Source organism: Mastomys coucha, unplaced genomic scaffold (assembly GCF_008632895.1).
Source record: "Mastomys coucha isolate ucsf_1 unplaced genomic scaffold, UCSF_Mcou_1 pScaffold15, whole genome shotgun sequence".
NCBI lineage: Eukaryota > Metazoa > Chordata > Mammalia > Rodentia > Muridae > Mastomys > Mastomys coucha.
Window position 1 is genome coordinate 79,208,491 of NW_022196897.1, and position 9,307 is coordinate 79,217,797.

Genomic DNA, 9,307 nt, shown 5'->3' on the forward strand with positions numbered 1-9,307 from the left:
AAGCAAGTTAGGGAAGAAAGGGTTTATTCAGCTTACTTCCACACTGCTGTTCATCACAAAGGAAGTCAGGACTGGAACTCAAGCAAGTCAGGAAGCAGGAGCTGAAGCAGAGGCCATGGAGGGATGTTCCTTACTGGCTTGCTTCCCCTGGCTTGCTCAGCCTGCTCTCTTATAGAACCCAAGACTTCCAGCCCAGGCATGGCACCATCCACAAGGGGCCCTACCCCTGGATCACTAATTGAGAAAATGCCCCACAGCTGGATCTCATGGAGGCACTTCCCCAACTGAAGCTCCCTTCTCTGTAATAACTCCAGCCTGTGTCAAGTTGGCATACAAAACCAGCCGGTACACCTGGGTATTATGTCACAGTAATGGAAAGCTTACCATCACAGATAGGTGTCAGAGGAGTTATTGCTTCTTGGAGAAAAGGTGGCAGCAGTTGGCCTGAGGGGGCAGAGTATGCTCTGGGACTCTCTAGAGTGTTGAAGACAGCCTGTTTTCACTAGTATGGGGCACACAGACAGCGACTATAGATGATCTACCAGCGAGGGCTCAACTTACAGGTTTCCAACATTATGACCGTATGAGTGTGAGCCACATACACTGTGAAAACCACACTTCTGTTTCTAAATATGAATCTCTTCCTGGGTTAGTGACACTAGGCTCTGTAGATGCCTGCAGTGCTGGGCTGCTGCAAGGAGTAGCAGCTGGTAGCAGACCATGATGTCAGGAGGGGAGACAGCTGCTGCCCTACAGGGTGCTGGGAGTCCTGTTAGAACCATCTGTTATATATACACGCACATGCATGGTATACTCATTCAATACAAACATATTTACATAGGATATATGCATGTGCATCATAGATAACATATGATATGCATATAGACATGCAATACAAGCATACATGGGCATGCATAAAATAGGTACTATATATTTATATATGTGGCTATATACTGTATATATGTGTATATATGCATGCAACATATATAAATAGTGTGAATATATACATATATGCAAACATAATATACACATGTATAAATACAATGTACACATATGGAATGTAAACTATATACATATATAAAATTCTTGCAGGAGTGCCTCAAACTATGATCTGAGAAATGGGGAGGGTGAGGCCAGCAGATTTCAAACAAAGCTCAGCTACACAGTGAAACACTGTCTCAAAAACCCACTGTCTCAAAAACCCTGAGCTCTGCAGCTCAGGCATGGAGGGCCTATATAGCATCCACAAAGGCCTTGGGTTAGAGTCCCTCACTGTGGTAAAATATCACAAAACCTGAGCATTACCAGAGCTTTCATGGACCTCACATTTAACATGTCTGTCTTTTGGTTTTTGGTTTTTGGTTTTGTTTTGTTTTGTTTTGCTTTGCTTTGCTTTGTTTTGCTTTGTTTTGTTTTGTTTTGTTTTTCTGAAGACAGGGTTTCTCTGTGTAGCCCTGGCTGTCTTGGAACTCACTTTGTAGACCAGGCTGGCCTTGAACTCAGAAATCTGCCTGCCTCTGCCTCCTGAGTGCTGGGATTAAAGGCGTGCTCCACCACTGCCCAGCTACATGTCTAAAGTCCTAGAGGCATCACAATCACACACGTGAGGAAGCAGAAGCACCAAGAGTGGCTATAAAATGCTCATGGCCACAGCCTGGTGCACCCAAAGGCGAGATTTGGGTCTGGTGTGCTCCTCTGCTTTGTCAGGTGCTCAGAGCTTGGCTTTTGTTATAAACACTCCCACAGTTAGAATAAGCAACCCTGTCCCCTAAAGGAAGTGGGCCTCTGAGTCTGGAGAAAGTTAGAACCAGCACCTGAGCTTGGCTATGGCCTCTCCAGCTTCCAATGTGCCCTGTTGAAGGGTAGGTGTGACCCAGGCAAGCCCCTCATGTAGTCAGGCTAGTCCCTCATATAGCCAGGCCAGCCCCTCATGTAGCCAGGCCAGCTTGACCTCACTCTGTCCTCCTTCTCTCCTTTGCCTAAGACCCTCCCTCCAGGAGTCTACATGCACTCTGAGAGGAGAGATGACTTTTAAAGTGATGAGGCTGGAGACTGAGTAATGAATAGAATCCTGAAGCTCCAGCTCTGGTGGGATGAGGCAGGCAATGAACAGTAACTCACAACAGCTTGAGAGCCAAGCTATTCCCACCATGTGAAGAAAAGGAAGGTGGTGGCAGAGAAGACACTGGTGGCCTCTGTGATGTGATAGCTGAAGGAGGCTTGCAGGATGTGTATCTGGGTGAGTTCTAGGGGCTACACTGCAGAGCTACATGTGTCTGAGAAAGGCATGAAACAATGTGGAGGACCGGTGAAGTGACATTGTGGTCTGCGGGCCACACGTGTTGTTTCTGTAGAAATGGCCCAGGCCAAACACACTTGAGACAATAAGGGGAAAAGGAAGACGCTAGATCTGGCCAGACCAAAATTAGGTCACGGTCCAGGGAGAACCAGGGTCAGGCTTCCTGTGAAAGGAGCAGAGTTGTCCTTGGCTAGTGGCCTTGAGCTCTTCTGGATGAGGCAGCTGCAGGGACTTTCTATACACCCCAAGCCTAGAGTTCTCATTCTAGCCCACAGAGGCTCTGCTGCAGTCTAGATACTCCTTAGGACTAGTGTTCCGTGCTTCATTAAATCCCTGCAGTAATCTGGAGCTAGAAAGCATTGGTTCTATTTTCTAGTTAAGAAACTGACACTAAACTGATTGCTGGGAGCTGGTAGACAAGGAGCTTGAATCTGGGCAGAACTCAGATGCCTTCCCTATTGTAGTGCTAAGAAATCTGAGAGTAGTCAGTGTAGTTACCTAGGTTAAAACATAAGAGTAGAACGGGGGCCTAGGATACCAGTTGTATGGATGGTTGGATGGATGGATGGATGGGTGAGTGAGTGGGTAAATGGGTGTATAGGTGGATGGGTAAGTGGGGGAATGGGTGAATACACAGATAGATGGGTGGGTAAGTGAAGAGATGCATAAGTGGGTGAGTACATAGATGGAGGAATCAATGAACAGATGAATAAATGAATGAATGGGTAGGTAGATGGGCAGATGGGTGGATGGGTGGATAGACTGATGAATAGATGGGTGTGCAAATGAATACATAGATGTTTGAGCAGAGAGGTGTTGTGTGGAGATACATGGATGGAGATATAAACAATAAATAGATGTGTGGGTGAGTGAACGGACGGGTTGATGGGTTGGTAGATGAATAATGGGTGAGTAGAGAAATTGGTTGGTTTAGATGGGAATGGATGGATAGATGGATTGGCTGGTAGATGGATGGAGGGGTAAAGGAAGGTATGTGAATGGTGGATGAGTGGACTGATGGGTAGATAAATGAATGGGTGGGTGGATGGATGGGAGTGTGGATGAATGGACAGATGCACAGATGGGCAGGTGGATGATTACAGACACAGTTTTCTCTAACAAAGGCACTTGTGTTTTCAATGGAGCTTCCTGGCTTTCTGACCCTCACAGTCTCCGTGCAGAAAGGCTGAAGGTTGGACATTAGTTTCTGAGTGGTAAAAATCTCTCATCAGATGCTGCCTGGTGTGTGGATGACCAGGGTCACAGAGGGAGAGGAAATGCTCTGGACAGCATCAAGAGAGGACACAGGCAGGGGAATTAGATGCTCTGACCACACCCAAACCCTCATTCTCTGCAGCAGAACCAGACATATCTATAAAGTCAAGGAAGGCTGTGGACAAAGGTGCTCTGAAGCATTCTGTCTTCACGTTTAGGAGCAGACATTTTGAGGAGAGGAGGTAGGGAAGTAGGAGGTCTTAGCCAAGCCCCGCATACTCCTACATCTGTGGTGCAGGTGAGGGTCCCAGGGCAGCGTTGCCTTAGCACCCTACAAGTGGCCAGGTGGCTAACTGGATCCTATCTGCAGCTTTGCTCTGTTGTTTACTCAGCCCAGGTTACTGCAGAGAGGAGCAGGTGACTCGGGCACTGGTGACAGTCTACCAGAGCCCAGGAAGCTGGCAGAAGTGGCCAGCCTCAGCTCTTGGTGATGACCTTCTCTAGGCTCCCCAAGAAGGTGGAAACAGACCAAGCAAGACACCCATTTGGTTCTCTTGGGAGAAGCAGAGCCTCCATCCGTCCGTATGGGGATTGCCTGTGGCTCCTGTTTGGGACCTACTGAAAAACAACGTTCTTGGCAGGGGCCAGTCCCAGGAACCGCCTTGTCTCCAGACTCCCAGCTCCAGTTCCTGCACAGCCTGGCATCTTGTGAATTGTACCTTTAACAGAAAGGTAGCCAGACCCAGGGGGAGTCCAGCGCTGCTCTTCACTGACCTTGTAATCAAAGCACCTATATTCTCCATAGACCCATACACTTAGGACAGAGCCCCTTAGCTGTCCTCAGTCTATCTCCCAGCGTGCCCCCCTGCAGCTCCCTCTCTGCCTCACTTTCTCCCTCGCATGCTCACTGTGATTCGCTCTGAGAAACCTCCCTCCTCATCATGGTGTGTTTTTATGGCAATACCAAGAGTTGGAACGAATAAACTGCAAACACCGTTGGTTGAAGATAACAGGTTTATTGATTGTTCTCACAGCAGGCAGGAAGCAGGTGTTTACACCCTGCAGGTGGCCGGTCCTCCTGACATGCTGGGAGTAAGAGGGGGGCACTCTTCCAACCTGTCTCTGCCATTCCTGTCTTCATCTGACTCCAGATGGGAAGGAGGAGATGCCTGAGAAGACACACCTGCTTCTTAAAGGTCCATCTAGATCAGACATTCAACCGCTCCACAAGATCCTGCCATTGACCCACAACAGTAAGGGGAGGGTGGGTTATGGTGGAGAACCTTTTCCTGTGACAACTCCCAGCCATAGACAGAGAGAGGAAGTCTGGATTCCTGGATTCAGGGAACAGTCACCACCCCCCCACACACACACACACACACCATGTCTGGCTAACCTCACTTTATTCTTCAAATGACAAGCTTGTATTGCCTCCTCCAGGAAGTCTGCCTTGGGCCTCCAGGTACAGTGTGGTCAGCTATCCCTGTCCTGTGTACTCAGCATCCCATCCTGCTTGGTGTTATTCTGCCCTGTAACAGCCTGGATATGGAAACATTGGGGACAGAGATAGAACAGAAGTACCTGGAGGTGGAATTCTGTGTTTACCTGAGTACCCATGGCATAATTATATTATATGGCATAATAAGCTATCGGATGGGTGAATGGATAGATGTGGAGGTAGGTAGAGGGATAGATGGATGGACAGATAGGTGGATGGATGGATGGATGGATGGATGGATGGATGGATTGATGGGATAGGTGTGTAGGTAGAGTAGGTAGATAAATAGATGGGTAGGTAGGTAGGTTGGTAGATGGATAGATAATAGTTCAATGGGTAGATGGATGGATAGACAGTAAGATAAATGGAGAAAAGATATTTTTTCCTTATAAGGTGTTAGTCCCATGCCTACAGACTCTCTAGGCTGTTTTGTGGCTCTCTGAAAGCGTTAGAGAACTGGAGGATTCTGCTGGGAAACTCCGAGAGGTTTCTGTGGAAACTTTGAAGAAGCTCTGCTGCTGTGATCCACCACCATAGGCAGAGCCTGCCTGTTAGCATTCTGTCTAAGCTCTGCCCCACAATTACCTGGCAACAGCCCAGTATGCCTGACTCACTATAAAAGGGGCTGCTTGCCCCCTCCTCTCTCTCTTGTTCCTCTCTTGCTCTCTCTTGCTCTTGCCTTCCTGCCCCTGCTCTGTCCTCTCATCCCTTCCCCCCTTTCTCTCCACATGCTCATGGCTGGCCTCTACTCCTCCATTCCTCTACTTCTATACTCTCTGCCTTTCTCTGCCTCTACTATCCTCTTGACTCCCCTCCCCATGCCCTAAATAAACTCTATTCTATACTACACCATCGTGTGGCTGGTCCCTCAGGGGGAAGGGATGCCTTAGCATGGGCCCACCGAGGCACCCCTTCCCCCACACCTTACCACAAATCCATAGAACATATTCCTTCTCTCTTTATCTTTTTATAAACACATCACTGCCTCCCTCCTGCTTCACTGTTCCTGGCAACCTGAGATGGGTGTATTTTAACCCCAAGGGCTAACTAAGTAAGTCTTCAGGGTTCCTGAGACTAGCGGTAGCCCCCATTGAGCCCTAGAATATTTCCTCTTTGCTCTTCTGAGAGTGAGCTCTGGGCCCCACTGAGCTGGTCTTCCTTCCTTAACCTCATGGTTAACCTTATTTGACTGGTTCAGCCCAATCTAAGCCTAGACTCACTGTTGGGAAGAACCAGCAACCTGCAGCCCCTGCCCACAGCTCTATTCCACAGCCCTGTCTGCCAGGCTAACCCTTGCAGGAGGAGGAGGCAGGGCCTCCCCTGAGGGATGAGATCATTTCTGGACAGCTACCTAGACAACATGGCTCAAGCAGCAACTGGGAGGAAAGGCTGAGGTGGAAAGCAGAGAGCTCAGAAGTTCCTTCTCTTGCCCCCGAAGAGGACATGCCTAGAAGGTCCTGGGGTGTGAGCACTCATTAAGCATTCAAATGGTGGCCTCCATGAAGGGATGGAGCCCAGCGCCAGCCAGAAGACAGCAAGGGCCTAGGGACTGTGTTTGGGACAGAGCTCGCTTGGTCTATAGATGCACCTCTATCCTGAGGGACCAGGGTGCTTATTTCCCTGGAATCTTTCTGGAAGGCTTGTTCTCTGGGTTTCAGCTGTGCTGGAGGAAGAAGCCATGTTCAACCAGCTCAGAGTGTCCATGGGGACACTTGTCAGCTCTTGGACTCCAAAAGAACCTTTCTAAATATAGCAGGAGCTATGGTGTAGCAGGTAGGGTGTCTTGGGGGGTTCTTATACCTTTAATTCTCGCAAGCAGTCATGACATAAGGGCTGTTGCTCTCCTCATTCTACAGATGAGAAAACTGAGGCAGAAAGAGTTAACATGTTGCCCAGTGACACCCAGCCCCACTACCCTCAAGGTCACATTCTAGGTAATAAAATACACAAATCCTAAATCTCAGGTTTGAGACTTTACACAGATGGACATGCTGGTGTAAGGAGCACTCCAATCAAGAAGTAGGGCATTTCCCATCACTCCATTCAGCATCGCAATCAGTCCCCCACCAACAAAAGCTGCCATTGCTCCATGTTGCCTGTCCCAAGCCTGGCATGGGTGGAGCTGCATAGTGGAGCTGCACCACATGGCCCATCCCCTCCCTCCCTCCCTCGTGGTGAACTGAGCTCAGGGGCTGCATAGGTGGCTCCGTGGGGAAAGCACTTGCTGAACAGCATGAAGGTCTGAGTTCTGATGCCCAGCACCCATGTAAAAAGGCAAGCATGGCCTTTTGAACACATCTAACCCTAGCACGGTGAAGAAGAGACACAGAACGAATGCTGGGGCTTCCTAGCCACAAGCCTAGCTTTAGGGTCAGTGAGAGACTCAAGGGGGAAAGATAGAAAAATGATAGAACAGGACACTGTTTCCTTTGGCCTCCATTCAAGGGTACTCACACATACAGGGGCGTGTTCGCGCATGCACAGGTACACACACACACACACACACACACACACACACACACACACGCAGAGGCCTTTGACATAAAAGTGACACTGAAGTCCAATGCTGATGATTGTTAAGTCTTCAATAAGCAGACTGGAATAATCCATATAACCACATAGATTAGGTACAGAGTAAGGGATCAGTGGGGCAGGTTATATCACCCTACAGAAGGGAAGCAGAATAGTGAGTATGGAGGATGGAAGATGGGGGAGTCCTGGAATGGGAAGATCAAGCAGGGAGAAGGGAAAAGGGAGGTAAGGGACAGCTAACACTAAGGGCCACATAAGGGGTCATACAGAAAACTAATAGAGTAGAAGCTTCTTAGTAGATACATGTACAAAAATGATCTAAATGGAAACACCAAATCATGGGGAAATAAGAGCCCTGACTGGACCTCTCTCATTACCGAATCAAGGCTCCAGTTCTGAGAATGGAATTGTTGGTTAAACGGGCTCCATGGGAACCCCAAAACAACCCAGACTGTTGCCAAGGCTACTGGTTGCTCTCCACAAACTCATGGTAAAGCCCCGTTGCTAGAGACAACACCTACATAACTAACTGAATATGGAGAACTAGAGCTGGTGCCTACCTAGAGCTTTTACCCTTACTGAGTAGTAATATCTAAAGGCTAAGGAAAAGGCAAACATCAACCCAGCTACAAACTCCTCAGTCCACGATGGTGACCTACCTGCAAGACATGCTTATGCAATAGTGTCACAAAGCTGGTGGGACTAACCAACCAATATTGGATTGGGTTTAAGACGCACTCCATGAGATGCAACCCATCCCCAACACTGCTCAGGTAAAAGACCTTGAGACTAGATGGACCAGGGACTAGGGGAAAACCAAACACTACTGTTCTGCTAGAGGAACGTAGCAATACAATGACTCCTAAAGACATTCTGCTTTATCCATAGATCAGCGTCTCACTCAGCCACCATCGGAGAAGCTTCCTCCTGCAGCAGATGGGAGCTAATACAGAGACCCACATCTGAGCAATGTGCAAGAGTGAGACACTGCAGAACCCTCAATTCTAAATGGGTTGTCTCCACCAAATCCCTCCTCTCAAGGCCCAGGGAGCCCAACTGAAGAAGAGTGTAAGCATCAGAGGGGATGCAGGACACCAGTGAAACAAGGCTTTCTAAACACAGCAGAACCAATCACACATGAACTCAGAGACTGCACAGGGTCTGCAGGGGTCTGGGCCTGATGGTCCCACTGCTGAGAAGCTAAGAAGCCCCATCCCTAACTCAGAAGCTAGCTCCAATTGATGACCACTTACAAATGAAATATTAGTTTTCTCTGAGGGAGTCTCACTGGGTATACAGACCACACTGAAGGGCAGACCCTATGCCCAGCAGTCGATGGACAAGATAAAACACACTCAATGACATTTTGGGATTTTAAAAATTTGTCTTATAGTGCTTTATTTGGGCCTCCTCCTCCTGCCCCCTCCTGTCTTCACAGGTCCTTATGGTTTCTGGGATTGTGTCTTTATGGGATTTCTGTGTGTTCAGACTGTATGCATCTACGACATAAACAAATGTCTGTGCGCCATTTCTTTGGTTCTTTGTCTTCTGTTAATTTGTTTTATACTATTCTAATTTGTTTTTATTTTATATGATTCTTTTTCATCATCCTTATTTTTAGATGCTTGTTTGTATCCAAAATCTAAATGAAGGGGATGGGGTAGGGAAGGAGTGGATTTGGGTGAGTGGGGAAGTGGGAGGAGCCAGGATGTTATATAGTCAAAATATATTGTACTAAGAAAAAAAACTACTTTCTTTTTTTT

At 48.0% G+C, this 9,307-nt stretch overlaps 1 long non-coding RNA gene across 1 annotated transcript; it reads left to right on the top strand.

Moving 5' to 3' along the window:
• Window positions 1–8,049: 8,049 nt before the first annotated feature.
• LOC116092244 lies at window positions 8,050–9,072 on the top strand. Its single transcript, XR_004119172.1, has 2 exons — window positions 8,050–8,317; window positions 8,433–9,072. It is a non-coding gene; the product is annotated as an uncharacterized LOC116092244 (long non-coding RNA).
• Window positions 9,073–9,307: the final 235 nt, after the last annotated feature.